General features: G+C 43.3%; 2 long non-coding RNA genes across 2 annotated transcripts in view; both read left to right on the forward strand.

Annotated features, from left to right (window-relative positions):
- Nucleotides 1-27,700, forward strand: part of LOC308335551 — a 522,414-nt gene that overhangs the window by 459,085 nt on the left and 35,629 nt on the right. The gene's annotated exons all lie outside the window — the stretch shown is intronic.
- Nucleotides 15,707-22,394, forward strand: LOC308335591. The gene is made up of 4 exons (XR_013966052.1): nucleotides 15,707-17,337; nucleotides 18,475-18,776; nucleotides 20,322-20,468; nucleotides 20,889-22,394. It is a non-coding gene; the product is annotated as an uncharacterized lncRNA (long non-coding RNA).

The following is a 27,700-nucleotide window of genomic DNA, read 5'->3' on the forward strand; positions in this document are numbered from 1 at the left end:
ATGGCATCAATCAAAAGGTGAAGACCTACCATGACACCGGCAATGGCCCCTAGCTGGCTGCTGAACCGCCCGCGAGCTGCTTGGGGTCGGCCGCTTCAAATCATCTGAAGCAGTGAGGCCTAGCAGACAGCACGGCATGCGAGTGAGTACACCAACAAACGCACACATCTCCCCTACAATCCACGTCAGGTGTGTCAGTGTGTGTGTGTGTGTGTGTGTGTGTGTGTGTGTGTGTGTGTGTGTGTGTGATTTGTGTTATTGGGTGTGGGTCATCATTTAAAGTTAAACAGACAATATTGAATAATTCAACACACGCATGCGCACGCACACGCGTGCAGCCTAGGCACTCACGCTCGCACCTACACACACACACACATTTTCGGAAAGAGGGATTAAGATAGAAGGCGGAAATGGGAAGTTTAATAATATAAAGTGTAATGATCAGAATGTTAATGAATTGTGCGCTTTATGAAAGATGCTTCGCTAGGTGACCCTTAGTGGGTTTTCGTCTGCTTGTCACCGGATGGCCTAAAATCATTAGAAACGGAGTCCAAAGAAAAGTATGCACATCTCTAAAAAGAACCTTTCAGGTGCTGAACAAAAACATACGTACAGGAGAAGGAGAAGCGTTTCGACCCCTTATGGGTCTTCGTCATACCTGACGAAGACCCATAAGGGGTCGAAACGGTGTGCAGACTACTTCTCCTTCACCCTAAAAGCATTACCCTAAAGATGGGGTACCATAGTTTCATACCTTTTCTGTCATGTATGTGTCTATGGAGTTAACATTAGTCTAATAGACCAGGTGTGGTTATAAATTATAATATGCAAATTTGTCTTCCCTGTGGTTTCTTTCTTCCAGAAATGTGTTTGGGGGTCCCCCAAACACATGACTAAACCTATCCTAGCGTAACCTTAAGGTGCAGTCAAGTGTGAAACAGGACCAGATGAGGGGGTAGATGCCATCAGTTCATTTGAAGGTAGAAGAATAATAAAGTGGTGATAGTCCACCATCTGCAGGTTAAACAATGTAACTACAGTAAAATATGGCATCTCAGCCTTAGTTGTAACCTCTTGGGCTCTTCTGCAGAGCGGTCTGGCACTGGTTGGGCATTTAGCAGAAACCAAAAAATATATCTGTCAATAAGAGGCGGGTGTGACCGGGGATGGTTTACCAGGCTATTCCCAACTTGCATTGTTCCTGAGTCACCTGGTTCTCGACTGGACACTGAGTATTATTGCGAACGCAGTGATTGCGAACGCAGTGAGCACTTACTATGAGACCTAGCAGATCATGTCTGTCTGTGTGTGTGTCTGTGTGTGTGTCTGTGTGTCCCACCTTTGTGCCCATATATGGAGCTGAGTGATTTGTTTGTGATTGATGCAACACACTCCATATTTGGACGTATAGCTGCTTTGGGGACTCCTTATATGGTTATGGCTAAGTTAAAAACTTAAAAAATAACTTAAAAATAAATCTTAAAAAAACCCAAATATGTATGAGATGCGTTCGCTTCCCGCGTTTGCGCGTGTTACTGGTCTATCTATCTATCTATCTATCTATCTATCTATCTATCTATCTATCTATCTAATCCGCGTAACTCGAGAACCGTTAGCCCCACCGACTTCAAATTCGACACATATGCTCTGCACCACCATAGGGAGTTCACTGCCCAGTGTCGAGTTGGTCGGACCCACGGTTGTCCAGAACCGCCCCAAAAAGGCCTCTGTCTGACAGGGCCCCTGCCCAGGGTTCATATATGGAGCTGGCCTGTTCTTACATCATTCTGACGTCTGCATATACTCCATATTTGGGCATGCCTGACAAAGAACTCCATACAGTATATGGATGCATTTAAACTTGCATCGTTCCAAGTAGGCCAGTGCCCAGCGGGCACCGCTGTAGAAGCCCCACGGGCACTAGTATTCATAATAAACAGCCCAAAAAGAAAAAAAGCTATACGCAATATACACAATGAGCTAATATAAACATTGATGACTGAAATTATTTGACAGGTAATAAAGCAGTAATACACCTGAGGGCGGGAAGTGAGCGAGGTCGCGTGTACGCATCAGCCTGGGTGACGGCAGACTGCTGGGCGAGCGCTGGTGCTTTGACATTTGGGGGGTGGCAGAATTCTTACGGAAACAATAAAATATAGAGATAAAACATAAGAGGGTGCACCTATCTATTACTGCCATCAAACTGTAGGCTGCTCTGAAGACCATATATGGGCAAAGGTTTGTGCTACATGTGTGTACACGTCATGCCTGTAGAATTTCAGTGTTTAACAGCAGTTGTTTCCAAAATAAGTACATAGTAGCACTCTGTATATTTTAGATACACATTAAAATTCATAATTGGTATTTGATGGATAATACGTTCTGTGTTTTGCTGTAGTGAAATAATTCAGTTAGAGGTTTGAGTTTGCGGTGCAGAAGGTATGTTTCATGGTGTTCAAACAATGACAGCGACAGTAGACAGTAACCTTAGGCCAAATGGCCACTGGGTTAACACTGATGTCCCACGGATGTCACTGAGTTGGAATGAGAAGAGAACCAAAACTGAAGAGAATTGTGAAAAGCAACAGAACCGGGATGAGGAGAAGAAACTGAAAGAAAAGTTAGCCTCTGCAGAGCAAAAGATTAACGACATGGAAAGTGAATACCGAAGCAAATTGTCTCTTTGGTTGTTGGAGGAGGAGAAATGGGGCAAAGAGAGACATGGACTTGTCGGAGATAGGGAGGCTTTTGTCAAGCAGCTTGGCCAACTCCAGAAACAACTGGACATAACCCAGGAGGATTCCCATTGGTCAAAGGGGGGGGACAAATTGGAGGAGGAGAGAAATGAACTAATGGGAGAACGGGAGACTTTGGTCAAGAAGAACGAGCAACTCCAGAAGCAACTGGACCTCGTCCAGGAAGAGCTGGGCACCATGAGAACCAAAGACACTCAGCGGACAACGGACGAGGAGAACTGGGAGAAGGAGAGACAGCAGTTAGCTGGAGAAAAGGAAGCTTTGGTCGAGATGAAAGACCAACTGCAGAACCAACTGGAGCTCACCCAGGAGGAGCTGCAAACCAAAGACACTTCTTGGTCAATGGAGGAGGAGCAATGGAGAAAGGAGAGACAGGGACTGGCTGGAGAAAAGGAGGCCATGGCTAAGGAGAACGGACAGCTCCAGAAGCAACTGGACCTCACCCAAGAAGAACTGAGAACCGAGGCTTCTCATGTGTTAACGGAGGGGGACAGGTTGGGGCAGGAGCTGATGCAGGGAGAAATGGAGGCCTTGGCTGAAAGGAATATGCAACTCCAGCAGAAACTTGACTGCATCTGGGATCAAATGGTAACAAGCGAGAACCGTATGTGCCTCTCATATAGCATGGATAAGGAGAAATGGTGCAAGGAGAGACAGGCACTAGTGGGAGAAAAGGAGGCTTTTCTTCAGCAGAAAGAGCAACTGCAGAGCCAACTGGAGGCTTTGGTTCAGCAGACTGGGCAACTGCAGAGCGATCTGGACCTCTCTAAGGTCGAACTGAGAACCAAAGAGACTCATTGGTTTTCCGAGGAGGAGAAATGGGGGCAGGATATGCAGGGAATATCTGGCGAGAATGATGTTTTCTCTAAGAAGAATGAAGAACTCCTTCAGCAACTGGAGCTGGCCCAGGGCGAACTGAGAACCAAGGATTCTCATTGGTTTCTGGAGGAGGAGAAATGGGGCGAGGTAAGAGAGTCACTAGTGGATGAAAAGGAGGCTTTGGATATGATGAATGTAGCGCTCGTGAAGCAACTGAACCTGACCGTAGAAGAACTGGGAACCATGATGACCAAAGAGACTTGCTGGGAAACCGAGGAGGAGAAATGGGGGCGTGAGAGACAGGGACTCGTGGAAGAAAGTGAGGCTTCGGCTAAGAGGAATCTGTGCCTCCAAGAGCAACTGGATGTCACCCGGGAGCAACTGAGAATCAAAGGCGCCAATTGGTCAATGGAGGAGGACAAACGGAGGGAGGAGAGACAGAGACTAGCTGAAGAAAAGGAGGTGTTGTGTAAGCAGAATGGACAACTCCAGAAGCAACTGGACCTGATACGGGAAGAGCTGGAAACCATGAAAACCAAAGTGGCTCACTGGGCAACAGAGGAGGAGAAATGGGGGCATGAGAGACGGGGACTTGCCAGAGAGAAGGAGACTTTGACTAAGAAACTGAAACACAACAATGCTGGTTTCTTGATGGATGAGGAGAAATGGCGGAAGGAGAGACAGCGATTAGTTGGAGAAAACAAGGCTTTAGCTAAGATTTACAGGCAGCACCAGGACCAACTGGTTCTCGACCAGGAGGAACTGAAGACCATGGGAGAAGAATGGCGACAGAAATTTCAAATATACAGAACCAAGTGGACCCTCACCCCAGGAAGAACGGAGAACCCAGTGACACTTCAAAAGGCTCATTGTTAAAACGGCTTTCACAGCACACATGGCTGTTGATATCAAGTTGCTATGGTTGCCTCTTGATGGTTCATTTTAGAACCTTTGAAACAGTGTTGAACCAAAGTGCTGTACACAAACAAATAAGACATACATAATAGGGTCAAACTAAATAAAATACATAATCAATGATCATGTGCAAGTTCAGTACACATGCTGCACAAGATTACATTTAAAGAGCCTTCAGGCTTCAGCCAACTCTAAAATCCCCTACAACTTAAACCTGGTCATGTAATCAAAAAATGCACTGTAAACAGAGCTGGTACCCATCGGCCCAACTGAAACACAGGTCAGTTCAAAGTGGAGGCGGAGACCGGTAACATTTGCTTGCATTCAAAGCTTTTCTTAAAAATAATTACTTTAGAAGTGAAATTTCCGAGCTAGACTCGCCAAGGTTTGACAAATAGAACCTCCAATCCAATTAACGAGCCCAGGTTTTGTCCGCGGTAGTTGGATGGCATGGTCAAAGGTATTTTACAGCAACGGCAAGGTACCGTACAGCATGTTAATTGCGTTAATCAAGGTAACAGCTTTTGGTGGGGACAATCCGGAAATCTAACTCCTTCGTCCAAGATGCCAGCGCTCGCCCCCACAGAGCCACGCTTATCACAGACCAACTCCAGAATGACGTGGGAGTATAGAGAGGATGGAATGACCTGCATTTCTTAATTATATTTTAGTATTTATAATTAATGTTTAAAGTACACATCTTGTGTATATTTCATAGTTATTGGATATTTGACATTTTCCTTTTTACTCTTTTACCTTATTTTTTTAAACGAACCAATAGTACACCTTTATACGTATGAATGAAGGGTGGGGAGCCTGATAGGTAATTATTTAGTGCATGTACCAGATAGACTGGTATGTGAGGCTCTAATCATTAGAGCCTGTTGGGACAGTCCTGAGCTGAGCGTGCTCCGTCAATTTATTGATTAAGAGAAGGCCAGACAGGTGTAGTGTCTCAGTGAACAGTCTATACACAAGGTGATATTTCTTTCTTTGAATTTTATAATTTAGTCAGCAGCAGTCATGACGATGACATTATAGAGCCTCCATCAGGCTCTAATGCGTGACAGCCTAGTACCCCTAGACTCCCTGGCTGGGCGGCCCATTTGCGTCGTTCCCCTCCACTCTCTCCCTGTTTTCTGTCCAAATCCACCCCATCCAGTTGCTATCAATAAAGACTCAGAAAAAGCCTGGAAGCCTAAAAGGTAATAAATATAAAAGTAAAATAAAAACAAACTAATATAAAAAACAAATGCAGTAATACAATATATTATTATTATTCATTAAATAAATTAATAGTGGTAAAAATCCCGAATCATATCAAATGTAGTTTTGTCCATCTGTGTACAGCGTACAGTATATTAGACACTGCTGGGCCAACGGCCATGACACTTGTTGTAGGTATAAAACTGTTTACATATTAAACCTTTTTTTGTTAGTTTTTTTGTTTGTTATTTGTTGGTTTTTCTTGTTTGTTTCAAAGCCTTCCAACTTGATTACGATTCTTTCACATCTTGAATTAGGCCTACATACCTATAGTACGCAGCGCTCCAAGAACTCTTATGTCTAATGTCTGTTCTTCCAAGTGTTGCTTTTGATGGCTTCATAGATTCAGTTAGCACTATCACCAGTGTGTTTAATATACAGGTACATGATCTTACTATTATTACTACCACACAAGAGTCGGACAATGCAGTGAAAGCTCTAATAACCAGAGACAACAAAGGGGTGACTTTGTACACAACAGAAACCCATGTTTGTCTAAGTTGCTTAGGACCACATGCAATGACTTGAGGTCACCATAACCCGATTTGCAGGGGTCATGTCCATAAATATGTCCGTGGCGAGTTTTAGATTTTCTTTTTTACACACCATAATTTTCCTATTTTGATCATAAAACCCAATTACGGAATGTCAAGTATCCAGGTTTTCTTCAGATTATCTCCGACACTTAGTTACGACGACACGATGTATGGCACATTAGTCCACCTATTTGCAAGGACCCCCTTAACTTTGAGAGTGTACAAATGGAACATTTGCGTTTGACATTACAGGGCTTGACATTAACTTTTTGAGGCACTTGTCTTTTGGCCAAGTACATTTCCCATTCACTTGTCCGGGCACAAAAGTCACTTGTCCGGAGCACAACGCTACTGTGTCCACTACATCAAAGAGACAGTCCTCAAATATTTGGAATCAGTCTGAAAATTCTTAAAGACGCGCCTCGTTGAATGGCTCTAGAGAGACTGTGTACCACTTTGCGTTATGTTTGGACAAAATCTGTAGGTGTACTGTAAAAAAAATGTGTTTCGCCTCCTGGTGGCGCTATAACAGGTCAATGTGAAAACTTTGGGGCAGAGGTTCAGCTTTGGCATTCAGGGAGTGTGTGTGTGCAGAGTATGGCTGCGATCAAGCCAGCCAGAGATTAGCTGGTCACAGTCGGTCCGACGGACGGAAGGACGGAAAACATACTCTCTCCCCAGCTGCCATCGGCCTGGTGGAGACAATAACAGGATACTTAGCAAAAAAAACTGCAATTCTATGTAAAACACTGATGATAGGACATACTCCAAACTGGAGACAAATGACAACGAATCCAGATTTCTCCTCAGTGGGTTAACCAATAAATCTGAAATTGACCTTTGGCATAATATGCAGGGAGCGAGGGAGCCCATTCTTCACCTTTTCCAAATGTAATCTGTTAATGAGCATTGGCATGTTTTCTCCTCAGGGGGTTGGCCAGTATATCTGCTCTAAACACCCTGAGTGATGGTCATGCCATCTATAAATAAGTGCCCAAAGTGAATTTATACATAGACATTTTAGAAAATATTTAATCCTCTAAAAGAGTTTTAAGCCCGGAAACAAGACAGCCAGCTCTCATATGCCCAGCTTTGTGTTTGTGTGTACCACACATAGCGATGATTGAATTGGCTGAGCACGGAATGTGAGGATGTATGATGATAAGAGCGCCCCTCACCTCACAAGTGTGATTTTATTCACCCTATGTATTATAGATATAGCATTCATTACATTGAAACAATTTGACTGAAGTACTGATGTTACATTACTGACTGTAATGATTATGTAAATATAATTCTCCAATCAAGAAATTGTATTTAAACACAGATTGTTGAAATGTCTACATTACTAACTCTTGATTGAAATTGTATGTTTAATTTCATGGCATTTAAATTTAAGTTCAATTCAACACTATTGTTCATTAATGCACTGTACAGAAATAATGTCAGCAATAAAAACTATATTATATTTTCAGTGTCTTCAACTTTAATGCAATCAAATCATTATATAACATACAATACTAACTATTAGGGATGTCCCGATCACGCTTTCTTTCTCCTGATCTGATTTAGATTTTTGAATTTGAGCATCTGCCGATAACGATTTTTCCCGATCCGATATTTATATTGTATAGAACACGTTTATGCCATATCACAATAGTGATATGGCATAAACATATTTCAAAAATAGCAGACCTACAAGCTCGTAGTCCATATATACAAAAGTCCCTATCACACAAAGATTTGGCCGTCTCCCTTGTAACAACTCTGAGGACCCCTAGGGGCCGTGGACCCGTTGTTGAAGACTCCTGGTCTAATCCATCTCTTTTGATGCTAAAGATGGCAGCTCCAGCAGTAATACACACAATCAAATGAGAGGCCATATGCAATATTGATTACACTCACTAGAGGGAGGTATTTGTCAAGTGTGTGGAACTTGAACTACTTGATACCAGCTGTTTTATCTGTAGTTCCCATTAGCTTACTGTAACAGTACTTAATTCCTGGGGTCTCAGCCAGCATCATGTTCATTTATTTGATCAGTACAGAACATTCACAAGATACACAAAGACACTAACTAGCCTGTATAATACATATATTGTACGATAGCTCTATTATAATTTCATCTTCAACATAAATTGATAGATCTCTTAACTCAACATTAAATCTTAGAAATTAGACTGGGATGTAATAGCTCATATAACATAATCTAGAGAGAAAAGTTAGACAATGTTTTTATACCACTTCTTGTGTGAACAAATACAATTGTAACATTTTCTTAAAATGTAGTAGGCCTGTTCATTTCAATGTCTTTCATCGAATAATCACTAGTCAGCCATCTGAGTTAATGCCGTACAGTGTAGTTGTGTAGAGTGCAACTTTGTGCACACATGCTGATGTATTTTATTATTATTTTTTACATAAATACAGCAGTTCACCTGGAAGGCATTGCTTGGGATTGTCCTAAAGAAGGAGGGGAACTGGTTCTGGCATTCAAACCCGAGATTTGGATTCTAATAACTAGCCAGCCATGCTGCCAGAACCTCCCATACTTCACCCCTTTGCCTTGTCGCATGATGACATTGATGAGTGGACCTTGAGCGTGCGTCCGTGTGCGTACCCTCGGCGCGCACATTAAATCACAGATCACGTTTGTTTGTCTAGTAAAAACCAAAAGAGAAGCAGAGTTCCTGTCTTTTAAGAGGAGTATTAAATACTATGTCCCGAAGGCCTTTTTAAAACGCTAATAGGCCTATGTAAACACGGTAAACGGGCCAGGCCTTACTGTACACAGACAGCCGATCCAGAATAAACAGGATGGAATAGACATGGAGTGGGATGACAGAATGTGTATAGTTACATGGTCATTGTCAAACCACCTGTCTCCGTTTGTGTCTAAAGACATGCTTTTAACAAGTTAAAAGCATACATCAAATCAAAGGCGTTCATTTCTGCATAATGTTATTTGCTACCTTTACTACGCTGTGTGTGCTTTGTTAACCTTTGTCCAACTATGTGCTCTAACTGTATAGAGCAACTATAATCAGAATTGTATTGCTTTGCCTTTATTTTCACATTGCAATTTTACAGGTGTAAAGAAGTGGTTGAAATAATTTTTGTCTTGTTTTCATGTGTGCTCCCTAGACGCTAGACTCCCTAGACTCCTTCAAAACCGCTCTCAATGAGCTTACGGGCGGCTGCAATTAACTGTATAATATAAGTGTATATTTATGTCTTTAAATGTTCTGATGAATTGAAAATGGAGGACCCTGATGTAAACAAGCATTTTCTGGTTTTATCATCGTAGCAGTTTTTATATTGACCTGAGTTAGATCAAGGAAGCAGATGAACATCAGGTATTCATTATTTTAGAAACCTATAGCATCATGCAGCCGTGATGCCACCATGAGGCAAGGCGAATAGTTTTATGAAACAATAAGAATGATGAAGTAGCAGCAGCTATAGGTAGCTTTTTCAACTAAACGGCTTTCTTTTATATAATCGCTCTCTGGTAGATTTTTCACAATGGCCATTTCACATATTAATGTGTGTAGCCCATTTAACAACTTCTCTAAACATGATTACATTTTAATCGTGAATGTCTGCCACCCGACACTTGCATTTACCGTGAATAATTACACAGCCAGTTTCTGACAACGTGTCGTTATATTCCAAAATGGACACCATGGCATCATACATTTTTCACATAGTTATATGATTTATCACCATTCCTTCCCTATACGGTAACACTGTAATGACACGGAGCTACACACACGCACATGCACATGCACATTATCACACACACACACACACACACACACACACACACACACGCACACACACACACACACGCACACACGCACACACACACACACACATCTGTGCATGCTTGCCATGCTTAGTTCCTAGGGTTAAGCAAATGGATTTACACAATCTGTATAGAGCCTATAGTGTGGCCGACGACGCTTTTAACGACCACTGTAAACGATCATGTCATGCACATCTGTTGTGGTCTGGGTCAGGGAGGGGGGGGGGGGGGGTGTGTTGGCTCAGAGAGATGTAAACCAACCACAGTTAATGCTCAGCACTTTGGGGGCCTTGGAGTTCCTCTGCTTTGCCGTCCTCCCCTTGCATCCCACTGTGATGATGCAATACATATGCGCATGCAGGCGCGCGCACGCACGCACGAAGAAGAGAAGAGAAGGTCAATACAAAATCTGACTGCTACAAGTATAAAACTAGAAAAAGCTCAAGACTTGTTATTATTGTGTCAGGGTCCTCCATTTTCAATTCATCAGAACGTTTAAAGGCATAGAAAACTATATGCCTACTCTATACTGTTCTGACGGGCGGGTGAGTCACTGGTCGTTTGTGTTAAAGGTAAAAAAGATATAAAATGAAATACAAATGCGTGTGCATGTGCACATCCACGTGCACGTGCGTGCATGTGCACGTGCACCTAATCATTTATAAATTTAGCACCATATTTCCAATAGTCAGCACGTCCCTGCTTAGCCTTTATACCCGTTCCTGTACTTCCTGCCCTGACTGCCCTGACTCCTATGAGCGCCAGCTGTGCCGACTTGGAAAACAAGTTCAAGAGACTGTAAAGACTACCCGCATGTTCCGGTCTTGCTGGATCATTGTCTTTTGTTTATGAAAAGTTTTCTCCTGTTCTGCTAAGTTTTAGTCAAGAGTTCAAGTGTAGACTATAGTGTTTAGTGGGTTAGTGTGTGCATTTGTGTGACTGTGTTCTACGTTTTGCAATGTTTTTGTAAATTCTTTGTTAATTCATTGTCAACTTTTTTGCCTCCTGTGTGTGATTTGGGTGAAGCCTGTTACATCTCGCTCCCCATCGCCTCCTCATCCCTGCAGTGCTGTGGCCTGTCAGGACACTTCAGCGCCACCAGAGGGCTTCAAAGCACATTCTCAGCACACCTGTCTCCCTTTCCCAATCTCCTCACCTGGTCATCATCTGCAATCACCTTCAGAGGCTACAATATCCTGGCCTACATGCCACTGCTTTCCCTTGTGAATTATTCGCTGACATGGTTTCTCCTCTCCTCTCCAGCTGAGTCGGGGCAGCAGGTGAGCCCACCACACACCTCTTCTCCCTCTGTGTTAACCTTTGGTAAATAAACATGTCCTTACTTGGGCTTTAACCCTCAATTTGCCTCAACCTTGCTGTGCCCTTGGGTCACTCACACCACACACAAACAAAGCCTTTATGTTCCAGAGTCATTCCTGGCAACATTAGCTTTAACATTAGCTTTAACTTAGAATCGTTGAAGATTACATACAGCCTGTTGCCCGAGAGAGTGGGGATGAGTGATTTATCCTGTGTGCATCGATTAGGTCAATGTAGCTATATGCACAGCCACCCAGTCGAATAGGCTCTATGCCAGCCATATTAGAAAGAAATGGGGCCTCTTCCTTCCTTACTTCCTCTTACCAATTATACTAATTAAGGCTCTGCTCCAGTTACTGTACTCATATCTTTATTCCAGGGACCCCCATAAGTTGCACACCATTAAGGGGCCATTTGGGACCCCCTCAAGGAACCATGGCCATCACAGGTCACTCATAAGTGACCTGTGAAGGAAGAGAACCGAGTTCTTTCCAATATGTCTGCTGTGCATAGAGCTTACCCTTGAAGAGTGTGTGTGTGTGTGTGTGTGTGTGTGTGTGTGTGTGTGTCAGTGCGCCGTGTTTTCGGTGATATGTCTTACATCAGTTACATGTCTGAGTTATGTAGGCCCTACGTCTGTGTCGCACGTCCGCAGATTCATCACACCCTGACACACACTCACACACACACACGCGCGCCGTACACCGTTGCGGTGTTGTGTATCCAAGCGAGAGCACGGGGGTTAGAAAAGACCTTTTCAAGGGGGTTTATGTATGGTGAATGAGAGTCACTGTGCCTGCGCACAGGAACACTGCTCATTTATTCTGGTGACACGCACGCATGCACGCATGTACGCATGCATGCACACGCACACACGTGCGCGCGCACACACACACACACACACAGACGCAAGCATACAGTTTTTATCCTACTTGTGAGGATGTCAACGTTTTCGGACGGTAATTTAACAAATGCTATTTTTAACCCATATGGTCCTCAAGTCTGAGTTGAATTGCATGTGTCGCGGTGTCATGAACTCAAAGTAGCCGATCTACAAGTTTGCGACCCGCCGCAGGGCGCCACACCGTGAACTTGTAGATCTGCTATTTTGAGTGTGTACGACAGTGTTGCACAACTGAGTAGAAATCGATAAAGCCTGTGTGAGGAGGACCAGGAAAGTTCTCCTGACAATGTCTGTTTCTTGAATTTTGCTCTACTTCTTGGGACGTTTGGCCCTCAGACAATTATAGTAGTACACGCACACACACACATACACATGCATGCACACCTTCACCTGGGACCAGCATGCACTGGGGCTGTCTAAAATTAGTGCGGCTGCCCGACAGTGGGCTAACTGTGTGTGTGTGTGTGTGTGTGTGTGCGTGTGTGTTGTGTATCCCCCAGACCTGTTCTGACCCTTAGCGAGCCACGCGACTCCCTGAGCCAGGGGACTGTTTACCTTATATTCAGGACCCCGCGGGTCCTCACCTCACCCTCACCCACTTCCTTTTACTCTGTCTGTCTGTCTTGCCCGCTCTTCTCTTTCGTTTAAATCACTGGTTCCCAAACTCTGGGTAGGGACCCATTTGTGGGTCAATTATTCAAAAATAAATAGGCTGATTAAGAAGTAGTGAAAATACGCAATCTAAAAGGTGGCACTAAGTGGCTTACACGTTGTTGTAGATCGTTTCTATTCTATGGCTCCCGGGAAAACGTAAAAAAATAAATTTGTCACTTGGGTCTCGAACCCAAAGGTTTGGGAACCACTGGTTTAAATAATTTCCCCAAACTATAATTACTCTCTCTGCACTCTCTCTCTCTCTCTCTCTCTCTCTCTCTCTCTCTCTGAATCAGCAGTAAGTTGGAGCTGCAGATCTTGTTTTGCTGTGACAACAGAGAGTCCCTGTGTGACGCTGCTGGGGAGGGAGAGAAAAGGGGGGACATAAGGAGGTATAGGGAGGTGAAAGTGGACTCCTCCCCAGGGAAGACCCTGGTATACCACACTCTCCTCCTCCTATAGGCTTACAGGCCTCTGTGATATTCACCAGGCCTGTAAAAATCCCCAAGATGGATTTATTGTGCTAGAGTGATACAGTTTTCCATGTGCACTCTGGTCCACTCGTACGCAGAGAGAGAGAGAGAGAGAGAGAGAGAGAGAGAGAGAGAGAGAGAGAGAGAGAGAGAGAGAGAGAGAGAGAGAGAGAGAGAGAGAGAGAGAGAGAGAGAGAGAGAGAGAGAGAGAGAGAGAGAGAGAGAGAGAGAGAGAGAGAGAGAGAGAGAGAGAGAGAGAGAGAGAGAGAGCAAAAGCACTTGGATTAAGTACAGTATATGGAGGAAGAGTGTGTGTGCTCGCGCGCATCGAGATGCAGCTGACATGCCATCTGTCCAGTGGCATGACCTTTGCACCCTTCCAGGGCGATGCGGGTCAGTAACAGACAGGAAGTGGTGAGAGGTCAGAGGTCAAATGAACGGTGGGAGCTGTACCTGTTTTCCTCGAGAGGAAAAGAGATGTATTGGCATGTATTGTTGTAGCCTACTTTAATATATTTTGATGAGATTTTTTTACATAGTCTATCTGAGCTTGTAGAAGTTTAAATAGAGCTGAAATGGCCCATGTATGTTTGTTTTGTAATATCAAAATCTACAAAGTAACTAGTAACTAAAGTTTAGAGTAAAAGTACATTATTTGCTGAAGTAAAAGTATTGCAAAATGAAAATACTCGTAAATGTACTGTACTGTACTGTACTGTACAGTACTGTACTGTGCTGTGCTTACCTGCACAGTGCAAACATTCAACTAAAATGGCTCGGGTGTTCACCCTCGTGTTTTTTTTCTTTCTGAACTGGCACTGAGCCTCCGTGACCCTTTGACCTCCCGGGCAGATCAGCGCCAAATAAAAACGGCTGGCCGGTCCAATCGGCGGCCGTTAAAAGCGAGCTAATGAGCTACAGGCGCTGCGAGGCTCCTGGCGAGTGCTGATTAACACAAGGCAGCCTCACAACACAAATTAGCAGCCGGCTTCAGCTCTCAGGTTTTATGGGGGCCTGACTGGGCAAAAACAAGCCGTTTTGCAACGTCTGCCTGCAGTCGTTTTGCCGTTGCAGAGGCGCCACTTGTGCCCAAAGTGTCAGACAATACGAAGCATTGTTCACCGGAACGCCCATGTTCCTCTGAGTATCTCTTTACACGAGTGTCAACGAGGCTAAAGAAGACGTCGCTGTCGGGTAGAAACCTCGTATCTTCATGGGGTAAACTGATAGCTGAACGGTTAGGGCTCGTAGAGTAGAATACTACATGGGGGCAAAATGACTTCTTAGGGCTCGTACACTACTACATGGAGACAAAATAACCTTTTTAGGGGCTCGTACTATGGGGGCAAAAATGTCGTCTTGTACTTCTCCGGTTCTAATCGCAGTCTGCATTTCCTGATTTTTGGTTTGTTTGTTTTTTTATTCTTTCATGGCCTCAACAAACCGCTTCTTGAGGGACGTCGGCTTCACGGCAGCAACGGCCAAGAAGTTCCTAAAGGATCTCTCGGAGGAAGCGGAAAAAGGAAGATTCTGGCTCTGGCGGAGAAGAAATGACAGGAGTTATGGGGGAATCGAGGTGCCACACAGTGAAAACCTGATTATGGAAATCCAGCCCTGCAGGTACCAACATCTGCCTGTCATGACATTTCAAATGCTTTTGGTTGGTTGCATTGCATCCAACTGCATTGCATCCATTGGAACGCAGGTTCTTATTTCACATCACCTTAAAGGTAACCGTTTTAGACATATGCACCAGTGGTGGAAAGTAACTAAGTATATTTAGGCTACTTAAGTACTGTACAATTTTGAGGTATTTCTACTTTACTTGAGTATATAATTGTTTTACTTCTACTCCACTAGATCGTGGATCCAAATATTGTACTTTTACGCCACTATGTTTATTTGAAAACGTTGCTCACTAGTTGTACTTTGTAGATTTAGATTATTATTACAAATCACACATTGACCACCTCAGGCCTACCGATACATTTTATCCATTTGAAAATAGCCGAGCTACAAGCTCACAATTGAGTCACAATGCAACACTTTGTGAGCTTGTGGATCTGCTATTTAAAAAAATCCACTTGAAAACATGTGAAATAGGACATTCTACAATGAGTAGGCTACTTACTATACTTTTGTAAATTTTTATGACAATACTTTTGTACTTTTATTCGAGTACATTTTGAATTCCAGATACATGTAACAGCATTTATACAAATGCATACAAAATTGATACTTTTACTCAAATACAAAATGTATGTTCTTTTTCCACAACTGGTGAAATTGACAAGTATATCCTGGCTGTAATGTGAATGTAAGTATAGCTGCGTAATGTGATATGAACTATGAAGTACATTGACTTTATCATCAGCATCACCGGGTCCAGACACAGCACTGCGATGTTGATGTGTGTCAGACATGCACAGGCACAGGAGGTTCTCGCTACGCTCGGAAGCAAAAGCCACTGTTTGCTCGTCGCTCATGCGAGCGTTCAGGTATGCCGCTCTCCGCTCGATAGAATCGCAATCGCCGCGCGTTTGTTTGACTTTCAATCGTGTGGCTGCGGTGGACGGGAACACGGATTCTCACCTGTCGCCTCGAGGCGGATTCACAGAAAGAAACAAGAAAGGTGTTGGGAGGCGTTTCAACTTCACTTCAAAGAACTTTATTTTTCCTTTCGGAAACTTCTTTTGTGCAGTGGTAAAGACAACAGAAATCACAGTACACACAAACACAGTTAGGCTACTATATAAAAGATCATAAAAGAGAGCATAATATATTAAACGTTTATTATTATTATTTAATGTTTTAAACCTTTAGCTTTGTTACACAGAAAGACATTGTTAAACCACTTAAACCCTATAGTGGTTCCCAAACTTTTAGCTCAAGACCCAGAAATTTGACGTTTTCCCGGGGCCTAAACTGTGGCTTTGCGCGGTGTTGTGAGCTTGTATTTTTTTATTTTATGGAAATTATTAGATTTCTTTCATTGTATTTATGAAATGCTTTTGGTGGAATTGTTTTTAATTGATGAAAAGTTGTGATTTTCTTTGTTAAACTTTTTAAAATCTTATTAAATCTTTGGGTCCGTGACCCAAAGATGGATTAAGACTAGGCTCCTAGTATGAGCGAAGGTGGATCAACAGGATCAACACAGCAAAAACTCGGATATTGTCTAAGAATATGATTATTCGCAGAATCGTGGAAGCTTTTGATGATATTTGGCGGTATCGTTTTAAATTTTCACAGTGTCGGTGGTTGTTGCAATGATCCTGCACTACAATACTTCACCATAATGACAACGCTATGATGGAAAACAATCCATTAATTATAAACAACGTGTCGGTTCCCCAATGCAATACCAATGATAAGCTGTGGTGTTTTCACCCCATGAAGGCATGACGAATTCGGCCCACTCGCATTTCCCTCTACACCAGAATTCTGATCTAAGATCACAATCTATAAGCTTACGATCTAGTAGCTCCATAGGTCAAATTTACACGCACGGTCTACTTGCACTAATAGCTGTGAGTTTGTAGTCCAGGTATATATGTTCACGGAATGTTTTCCCCCGAATGGAGGAGGCTAAAGAGTGCAAGTGGTTAAGTATCCATAGAGATGAACATGCAGATAGCGCTGATGGACGTGACAACTTGAGGGGAGTGACTGACTGCTGATGAGGGCAAAGACCAGGACATTCTCAAGACCTGCTTGAACCCTCCGGCATGCAGGCGTTGACTGATGATGCCGAGTGTTAAGTGATCACCCTCACCCCACCCCCACACCACGGACACCATTCCTACTGTATACCGAGATACCAGTCTACCTGTTTAATGTCTCGCCAGCGCAGAATGCAGAGAAAGCACAACAAACGCTTGAGGTGAGCTGTGAGACTAAGCAGATAGACCGATTGTTTGGGAGATAGAAGTATGCAGTGGTGGATAAAGTACTCACATTTAAAAAGCAGTAACCAATACTGCAATATAGAAGTTACTCTGTTACAAGTAAAATCTGTTACAAGTAAAACTCAAATGCATTTGAGTAAAAGAAAAGTGCAATACAATACCAAAGTATTGACATCAACATGTACTAAAAGTACTCATTATGTAGACTGTCCCATTTCAAGTTTGCATATGTATATAAATCTTTTGAAAATAACAGAAATTGGAAATACTCAAGGAAAGTACAAATACTTCAATTATGCTCGAGTACAGTAGGTACTAAATAATACTGGAAGTGTTTAAAGGGGTCATAGCTGATTAGGGTTAGAGGGGCTCGCGAGGTCGCTCTCTGGATTTGACATGCGAGAAGATGGGGTGACTGAGTGAGGTCAGAGCGCACACACACACACACACACACACACACACACACACACACACACACACACACACACACACACACACACACTCTTTCTTCTCATACAACTTTAACGAAAATAGCCAAGCCTGTAGATCGGTAATTGTTCCTGTGAGATATATTATGACATTTATATTAGCATTTTCTTTTTTATATATATTTATTATTTTGACTTTTTGGCAATATAAAGGCTGCCCAAAATAACATACCGGTAAGAGAGAGAGAGAGCTGTAATTGAAGGCAGAAGTCAACAGAGGTCTGACTCAAGAGCCATATGAGCCCGCATTTCACCTTTGACCCTCTGTCCCAAGAATGGCCCTCTTGTGTCAAAGAAAAACACAGGTGAGCTAACAGTGTAGCGGCAAACACGTTATGTCATCACCGCCGAAACAGCTGCAACTGAAACTGAAGCCTGAAACAGTAGCGTAGCAGCCAAGCGCTTTATTAAAACACTGTTTCTCAATAGTCTGGTCCGGAAATGAACTTTGGACCCCTAGCTGTTCCAGATACTGTCGCTCCTAATGAGATTAATAATCAATCCCTATTTTGGGGATGCCATAGGCGATGTACAAGCTGACATCGCAATATGACTATATTTTACAATATAGGGGGGGGGGGTGATTTGTAACCGACTAACCGACTAACCGATTCGGGCATCTAGTATGGATGCCTCCCGATCGTCTCCCTAGGGAGCTTCTCGCTGCATGTCCTACTGGGAAGAGACCCGGCCCTGGAAGACCAAGGACCAGATGGTAGGATTATATCTCCAAACTGGCCTGGGAGTGCCATGGGATCCCTCAGGAGGAAGTTGCTGATGTTGCTTTGGAGAAGGAAGTTTCGAGCTCTCTGCTGGAACTGTCGGGGGCGACAGTTCCAATTAACCCAACTCCGGATAAGCGGTTGGAGATGGATTGATGGATGGATGCAGCTACCTACAGCGGAGTGCCAATATATTACACTGAGGTGAGTGGTTAATGCGTACATTAACACGTGGGTCAGGTAAATCACTTCCACCCCCATGGCAATGCAATCTCTATTAGTGTAAGCTCCTGTTTTGTTTTTACAGTGTGTTTTTTTTTTGTACATTGCGCGCCACGTGCAGCAGCTGGTCCCCAGCGCCAGCGCCGGGCAGTGTTGCCATGTCTGCTTATTATAAGCGACTTTGGGCTTGTTTTTTCAAGACGGCAAACGTGTGACTTGTCCCAAGATGTCAAACGTTTGACTGGACGGGGGGACAGAAACTGCACATGTGGACTATTGTCAGGGGGGCATGTGTTACGATTCTGCCCCCAAACTCAAACGGTTCTGTCATGAACTGTGTACTTTTATTGTGTAGTTATGTTTTTAGTGTCTGCTCTATTTGTTGCTACCTGTCTTGTTTCACCAGTTTGGATTTGTAATTGAATCACCTGTGTCCTGTTTAGTCTTAGCCAATCATGTGTTGATTGTAGTTATATGTTTGACCTGTGTCTAGTTAGTCTCTGTATTTAAACCTCCCTGTGTTCAGTGTTCCCTTGCCAGTTTATAGTGTGGGTGTCATGGTGTGTCCTGCCCATGTATGGCCTGTCCGGTTTGATAATAAATCATCATTGAACTGTGTATGTTAGTAAAGTCTCTTCTAAATATTGGTGGTTTTACTTTGTTGCTAAAGTTGCTTATTCATTATAGAATAAGTGTAGCCTATATATAGTTTCCTGAATGTTGTTTAAATCAGTGGTTCTCAAACACACATCACCATCAGACAGCATTTTGTGCCATACCAGATAAAGAGTTTAAAAAATACATTTTACCCCAAGATTTTTATTTAATAGCTCTCGCAAAACCTGGCAACACTGAGCCCGGGTTAGTGCGGCCGGCCGCTTAATGTGTTATCCATTTGGCTCCGGTGACTGTATCAACAAGACCTGTTTTTGCTCCGCGCACATTGAGTTAGTGGGACGTACCCCCCTTCACCAATTCAGCCCCAAACCCCCACCTGACCCCTTCACTGAAGCAGGTCCTGCCGCTGGAGTACTTGGAGTTGGGGGTTTCATGTATGCACCTTGGCACATACCTGAGAACGTCCTCTCGGCATGATATAACTTGCCCCGTCATTGTTTATGTTACTCAAACTGCACTTAAACGTCGATGCCAAATGTTAAAATCTTAAATATTTAGTAATTCTACTCCACTTAATCTCAGAGGCAAATATATTGTACTGTACTTGTTACTCCACTACTTGTTTGAACATTTTAATTATAGTTACTTTATAGATTTTGATTATTATTGTAAAACATACTCGATCACTCACTCCAGTCATGCCATGGCCTATAGGAGTTATAGTGGACACTTGGGCAGAACAAAATATAGGATACAATAAACAAGTGCTGTACTCTACAAGCTCAAGATGTACGTGTCACATCACGCATCACGATGCGTTGTGAGGTTTTAGATCTTTTTTTAAAGGTTTTGACACATTTTGAAAACTTTTGAATTAAAATACATCTCATTTCTCTTTTGGGTCTCGAGCTAAAGGTTTTGGAACCAGGGCACTGGACTGAGGACTGATGGACTGGCCAGGCTGAATGCTCAGGGTCACCGTGAAGTCTGCAGTGATGGTACTGGCTGCGCGCCCAGTGTTTCTGCTCTCCTCTTCAGAACATCTGACGGCTGCAGGTCTCTTTCTTTTCTCCCTCCTTCGCTTTCTGTTCGTCTCTCGTGGCATCAAAGAACAACACGCGGATGGATCCTTTGAGAGGGAAGAGAGAAAGCAAGCCGAAAGGGGGAGGGGGGGGGGGTAGAGAGAGGGGCAGTGTTGCCTTGTCTGCTTATTAAGTAAGTTGCTTGTAAGTTGCATTTTTTGTATAGAACTTGCGTATATATGGACTTGCTTCATATTGTTGTTTAAAACCAGTGTTTGGACCCCAACCAGATTTGCATTACTAGAAATTATTCCACTTTTTTTCCACTTCAAAACATCCTCACGATGTTTTGGGGGGAAAACTTGTATATTGGCTCATTTTCAAATAGCCAATGCATATACACGTGCTCGTGTGGCCTATATTAATCACATCTTTTTTTGGCTTGTTTTCATAGACCTGGCAACACTGGGGCCGAGTGGAGTGCAGCTCTCCTCTGGCTGCGGACCGGTGTGTCCTAACGTCTGATGCAGCTCCAGGTGGGTCCTGAGCTCCCAATTCCACTCTGGCATGCAAGAGAGACTACAGCAGACAGAGTACGACACACTGGAATGGAAGACATGGAAACAATGCAGAGAGAGAGAGAGAGAGAGAGGAATAAGGGAAAAACCTCAGGCAAAAGCTATGCAACGCACACGCCGCAAATGAGGTTACAGTATATACTACATATAGGGAGGAGGGCGGACATGTTTACGGGGACTACAAACGAGCTGTCAACTGTTCATGAAGATATAGAGAGGAGCTGGGAGGAGAAATAAAATGATTTAGTAGAAGACGGGAGGGGGAGAATGTGACGTTTGACACTATACTCACCGTGGTGATTGGGGAAACTACGACATGACGTCCTCGGTGATAAGTGACTCACCACTCACCCAAACACATCTGTCTGTTTCTGAGGGGCGCCTATATACAGCTTTTTGTCGTTAACTCGTGTCACATTTGCCATTGACGATGAAAGGAGAACTTACGTCATATGTGGACGAGCAAATCTAAACACAGTGCAACTGTTTTAATTCAGCTCGGGGCTCTTGTCGTCATGGTTCAAAGATAACCATGAGCGCCCCTCACTTCACACGGGTGTGATTTCTATTAACTGACATCACCTAAAAGGTGATACGGTGATCACCTAAAACTGGAGTATGTATGCAAGAGCTACCACCGGAAGTTCTGAGACCTTCCATTCAATAAACGTATTGATGTCCTTGTGTAGTGAACAGAACCGGTGCTAGAACCAATGTTAGGGGAAAAGGGCAGAGTTGTAGAGATGATCACGTTTCTTCAGACCAGGACTCTCCCGTGTTGAGACACCTGTGTGTCTTACTCTTCATATTGAAATGCCTGTCACACTGTTGGCAGTAGAAAGGTGTTTCTCCAGTGTGGATGCGGAGATGTGCGTTCAGATTACCTAACTGACTGAAACTCTTGTCACACTGTTCACAGTGGTATGGTTTTTCCCCAGTGTGGACACGCAGGTGTGTCTTCAGAGCATGCAAGTGACTGAAATCCTTGCCACATTGCTCGCAGCGGAAGGGTTTTTCCCCAGTGTGAACGCGTTGGTATGACTTCAGGTAATCTACGCATTTGAAATCCTTGCCACACTGTGTACATTGGTTAGGTCTTTCTCCACTGTGAACACGAAAGTTTTGTGTTCACAGTGGAGAAAGATTTGTCCTTATTCTCTCTCACTCACAGTCTCTACATCGCCTCTCTATGTCACCTCTCTATATTCTACCTCTATTACCCTGGCCTGGACCGTTAGCACACACAAACTGTTGCCAAGCATTACTAACAACACTGATTTGCGCAGGCACCGTTGTAATAATGAATTTGGTATATTGTACGCTTGGACATTGGAGGTTCCTGGAATCTACACACCTTTCTCTCATAAATCTGTGATTTTCAACCTTTTGAATTCCAAGCATTATTAGTGTGGTTGCCGACAGGCAAACAGACTGTTATTGGCAGTGACAGATCAACCCCTCCGAAGGCCCTGGCGCAATACCAAATCAAAAGGCCCCATGCTGTGATTCGTGCACACGTAACACTATCAAGAACGATACTTTTTGCATTAGTGCACCCAGTGAATGAAAGCCCGTGTGTTCGCGTTCAGCGCACCGCCAGCACTATCGTCACGTCACTGGATGTGCAGTGGCCACAGTTTGGCTATTGGGCTTTACTTTTCATGCCAATACTGCGCTATTAATTCATTATATTGACCACAATTTATTATATTGACCCCTTTGGATATTCAAAAATATCTGTGCTGTGAGCTTGTATATCTGATTTTTCTTTGAACAAGATAAAAAAAATCATGATTCTGATTCTGGGTGTCTCTGTGGGACAAATGGGGGTCGACGGCCATATACATAACAATTTGGCTGAGGAACGTGTTCCCTGACTGTTAAGTTCCACAGCCTTTTTCAATTTTGAAGGGACGTGTTTCAGACCACCGTGCAAAAAAATAAATTAAGGTTAAGTCACTCATCGAGTGTGTGTTGAAAGCCAGTACTAATGTATTATAAGAGAGCTCACATTCCCTCCATATCTGCCGATCGGCGGTTAGCCCTGTTGAGGAGTGCTGTCCTCCACGCTCCACTGACGGTTTGCAAAACCCACAGTCAGTGCATGGGAGTGGTGGAAAGTAACCACGTATAGTACTGTACTTGACAGTCCAATACTTTTACTTCTACTCCACTCCATCTCGGATCCAATTATTGTCCTTTTACTCCACTACATTTATCTGAAAACATTAATTACTAGTTACTTCATAGATTTAGATTATTATTACAAAACAATAAACATACACTAACCACATCAGCCCTATAAGCCTACCGGTACATTTCGGCCAATTGAAAATATCCAATCTACGCAAGCTGGGGTGCATGTTGGTTAGACACACCAGCAGTCCTACAGTCATGAGTCCGACAACACCATCGCTGAGTTCTGACATGCGTTGCTGGTTACATTTGAAAACTTTCAATGGGACATTCTGCATTTTTTTGAATTCCAGACTTTTTCTTGTAACATATATTTCATATATTGCACTATTGATACTGTTACTTAAATAAAGAACTGGTCAGTGGTGGAAGAAGTAGCCTACTCTTTGTGTTTTTTTACATTTTTATTTAGGTAAAAGTAGCAATAGCACAATACCAAGAAATCTGTGTTACAAGTAAAAGTATTTCATTCACTTTATGTACATATTATTTACTTGAGTAAAACTACAAAAGTATAGAAAGTCCCATTTTCAAACTTAAAAATGTTTACAAGCTCACAACGCTTCAAATTGTGACGCGTTGTGAGGTCGGCAACCTTTGAAGTAAAACGGAGCTTAATTGGTTAATAAAAATCTCAGTCTACAAATGTACAGTTTTGCTTCTGAGATGTAATGGAGTAGAAGAATTCTGTATTGTCTCGGCTGGGTGGAAACCTGTTCAAAACTAACTTTTCTGAATTAAAAAAAAAAAACGGCAAAAGAATCAGATCGACAAGCTCTTGTGGATCAGCAAGTTTTAATGCTTTTGTGTGATGCTGTGGTATGATGAAATAGGGTGTTAATTTATGAAAAGAAAAAAACAAACACACAAAACGTTACAATATGGAGATAAGAGGTTTCTGTAAATGTACAGTACCTCATGTTGTGCATTGTGCAGAAGCCACAGTGGAATGTCAGACACAATGCCAGTAGCAGCACACAGAGGTTCCCATCATGTGGGTTCCTTTCACCGTCTCACCTGTAATTTGCGTGTCAACACTTGAGCGCTGAGAGGACTTCACGGAGTAGGACACAGTGGGGTCATTCCACTGTTTACCTTATCACTGCAGAGTCAATAGGGTTCATGTGGAATTGCTGGAATACCAGGGCTGCACAACGTGCCCGGAAACACAGTGGTGGAAGAAGTAGATTTGTAAGAAGTAGATTTTTATGGTATGTGCGTGACATCATCATCATACCAGGAAGTTATGCGGGAATGCCTATACTGAGTGGCAAAGAAAACCTACTTTCTGGCCTTGACAGTCCATGCAAATTGCAAACAAAAGTCCAATATGTTTGCATTAAACAACGTTAAATTGAACTCACTTTGCCACTCACTTTATGCATGCAATACCCTCTATACATAAAAGTATAGCAGTATACAAAGGTGCCATCAAAATATAATTATAACCAAAGCAAAAGCACATCATGAATTGTCAAAATTCAAACGTGTTTGAAATATAGCCGAGGATGTAGATCATATCGTCAAACAGACAAAGCATGAAGTAGATTTTTTTTGTAGGCCTAATAATAACTTAAATAAAGTAACTTGTAACTAAAGTTTTCAAATAATTGTATAGTGTAGTAAAAGTACAGTATTTGAGTAAATGTACTCTTTTCACCACTGCGGAAATGTTACAGCAGCTTCTTCACAGGCAGGACATTATTTTTTATTGCAGGAAATGTGGGACTACTGGTCATGTTTGGCACAAAGATGACCAGATGATTATCTTCTATTTAAATAGCAGATGTACGAGCTTGCAGCATGGTACTGAGCTTGTAGATCTGCTACTTTCTGAATGGCCATTATATAAATGGATAAATTGATTCCAAAACATGTTTTATTCAATGAATGTGATATGCCACTTTGAGAACCACTGGCTTAGCAAATTCTGCTTTCTTTGTTGAAACTAGAGTTTACATGGATGAATATGTTCTTTGTATTCATTCTGGGCGCTCACCGCTCACAACCGTTTAAAATAAACATGGCGTGATTTCAAAACAAACTGCATGTGAAAGATACCAAAATGGGTCTTGATTCAAAGTACAAAACCACTTTGGATTTATCGAACACGCAAACGTATGAGGTATACCTGAAACAAGCAAATAATGCTTTAAACACAGTGTTAAATTGCACGGGTGACTCGATCTTCACATCCGCTTCAGGTAAAATCCTGAGATTTCAAAACACTGTGTACACACAGTGATGTGCAGCGGTGTGCCTTGAGGGAACTTACACACATTGATTTACCTGAATCATCAATGACTCCTCCTCAAGCAAGCATTGAGAACTTTATGATTACCGGTAACCCAAGGGTCCCTAATCTGTGGGCAAACATGGCAATCTCACAACGCAAAGCATCAGTATTGAGTACCGATCCGACCATCTGTGTTCCTTGAGGTGGTTCCAAATTAATCCTTATGAATGGAAACAAATGGACTCATTTGTACACTCTATAGGCAGTATCAGCAGCTTTTCGGAACAAATTGGTATCGGAACAACTATTGTAAGCTAAGCATATTTTCGTGTAGAGATTTGTGGAAAAAGATGCAGACCTACTGTAGTATAGAGCCCTGTGGGACTCCATTAAACCCTGTAAATACTGTTGAAGAGGGCAGTGTGCAGATATTCTCTCCCTGTAAAATGAGCTACCTTTTCACTAATGAAGCAATCACACACTGGCACACCGCTTTTGAGGTATGTGCTGCCGAGAGCTCGTGTTCTTGGCGCAGCAAGCAAGCAAGCGCGTTGGCACTCGGCACCGTTTGCCTGTGTGTGTGCGTGTGTGTGCGTGCGTGCCTGCATGCCCGCCTGTTGGGGCATTTTCCCTCGCTTCAATGCAATCATCCCAAAAAAACTAAACGGGGGAGGAAAAAAATATAAAACAAAGGGTTTCTTGGAAATGGAGGCCTGGCATCTGTATTGGTGCACAGCACACACACACACACATGCAGTGCCAGGGGGATTTTTGTGGCCGGTGGCACGCACTCTTTAGTCTTTACAGATCAGCCCCGGCTCCTCACTTCCTACGCTATGGCGTCACTGTGGCGTGCAAAACGGAGATGAGTTGTGACTCTGGCTGAGGTCATCTTCCATCGCCAAGGCGCTGTTTCCAAAAACGGTGGGTCGGGACCCATCTCATGGGTCGTGGACCATGGGTAAACATCTACTTTTTTCCGTTTCATACAGTATACAGTACTAGACCGGTGCTTTACAGCCGGGCACTGGTCGGTAACGATGTAAGTTGGAAATCCATGCCCCACCCGGCTATGCCAGTTGAGTGAGGAGATCCATGCCCCACCCGGCTATGCCAGTTGAGTACCCGTTCCACCCATCTGTCTGTGTCCCTTTTATGCCCTGGAGATTTCTGTATCTGTCTTTGTGTCCCTTTATGCCTATATGGAGTTCTGTGTCAGGCCAGCTCCATATATGGCGGTTCAGAACAACTGTGGGTCCGACCGACTCGACAGCGGGCACTGCAGTCCCTGTCGGTGTGTGGAACACGCGTGTTGAATTTGAAGTCTGTGTGGTGAATGGTTCTCGGGTTACGTGCATTACAGATGTACTCACAGACGTACAGAGACTTGGTGCATTTACTTTTTTTGCAACCGTAGGTCGCATTTACTATGAAAACCTGCATCTCCCGTCCATCTGTTAATTTCTCTCTTGGTTCATGCTAAAAGGTTTGGGAAGCACTGCATTGTGGGGACCATTAGTAATGACATCCGCTTCGTGTTAAACATTGTGAAATATTTTGGTGATTCAAGGATTCAACTCGGCAGGAGTTTACAGGCTTTGGTCGTGTCAGTAAAAACAGGGCAGAGTAAACTGCGTCTCCGTCAAAGCCAGCAGAGCGGTGAGTGTGATTTACACGCTTGTGCTCATTGTGGTGTAGCACCGCGGTTGCCGGTTAGACATGTTGGAGACCTTATGCTCTGTGTGTGTGTGTGTGTGTGTGTGTGTGTGTGTGTGTGTGTGTGCGCGTGTGCGCTGATCTCTCAACCGTGTTTACCGAGCTGTAAATTAAATCAGCAGATTTAAAGTGCCGCCCCGCTCGGTGTGTGAGTGGCCTATCTGTCAATTTTCGTGTGAGGGTATTTCTTTTTTAATCTTGAAAGTGTGGGAACTTCTGATTTAGAAGACATTGTAGAATCGACCTGTGTTGCCTGTGCCTCAAAGTCTTACTCGGGTACAGCACTCGAGTAAATGTTAGTTGCTTTCCACGTGTCAGAATTAAAGGCCCTGAATTAAAGCTGGCCTGTGAGGGAGTCTTTCACAGACGCTCACTGTGTGCACAGGCCCCCCAGACACCTCTTGCTCAATTCACTGGCCTACACCATGGCTCTTTATACCGCAGCCCGCCATCATAGTAATATGGCCACTGGCACAGCCAGCTGCGTGCGTCGATCCCCTATAAGCAAACAAACACATCGCATGAGATAAAGCCGGGTGT

The sequence above is a fragment of the Protomyctophum bolini genome (genome assembly GCF_963924005.1).
Source record: "Protomyctophum bolini genome assembly, chromosome: 20".
Classification (NCBI taxonomy): domain Eukaryota; kingdom Metazoa; phylum Chordata; class Actinopteri; order Myctophiformes; family Myctophidae; genus Protomyctophum; species Protomyctophum bolini.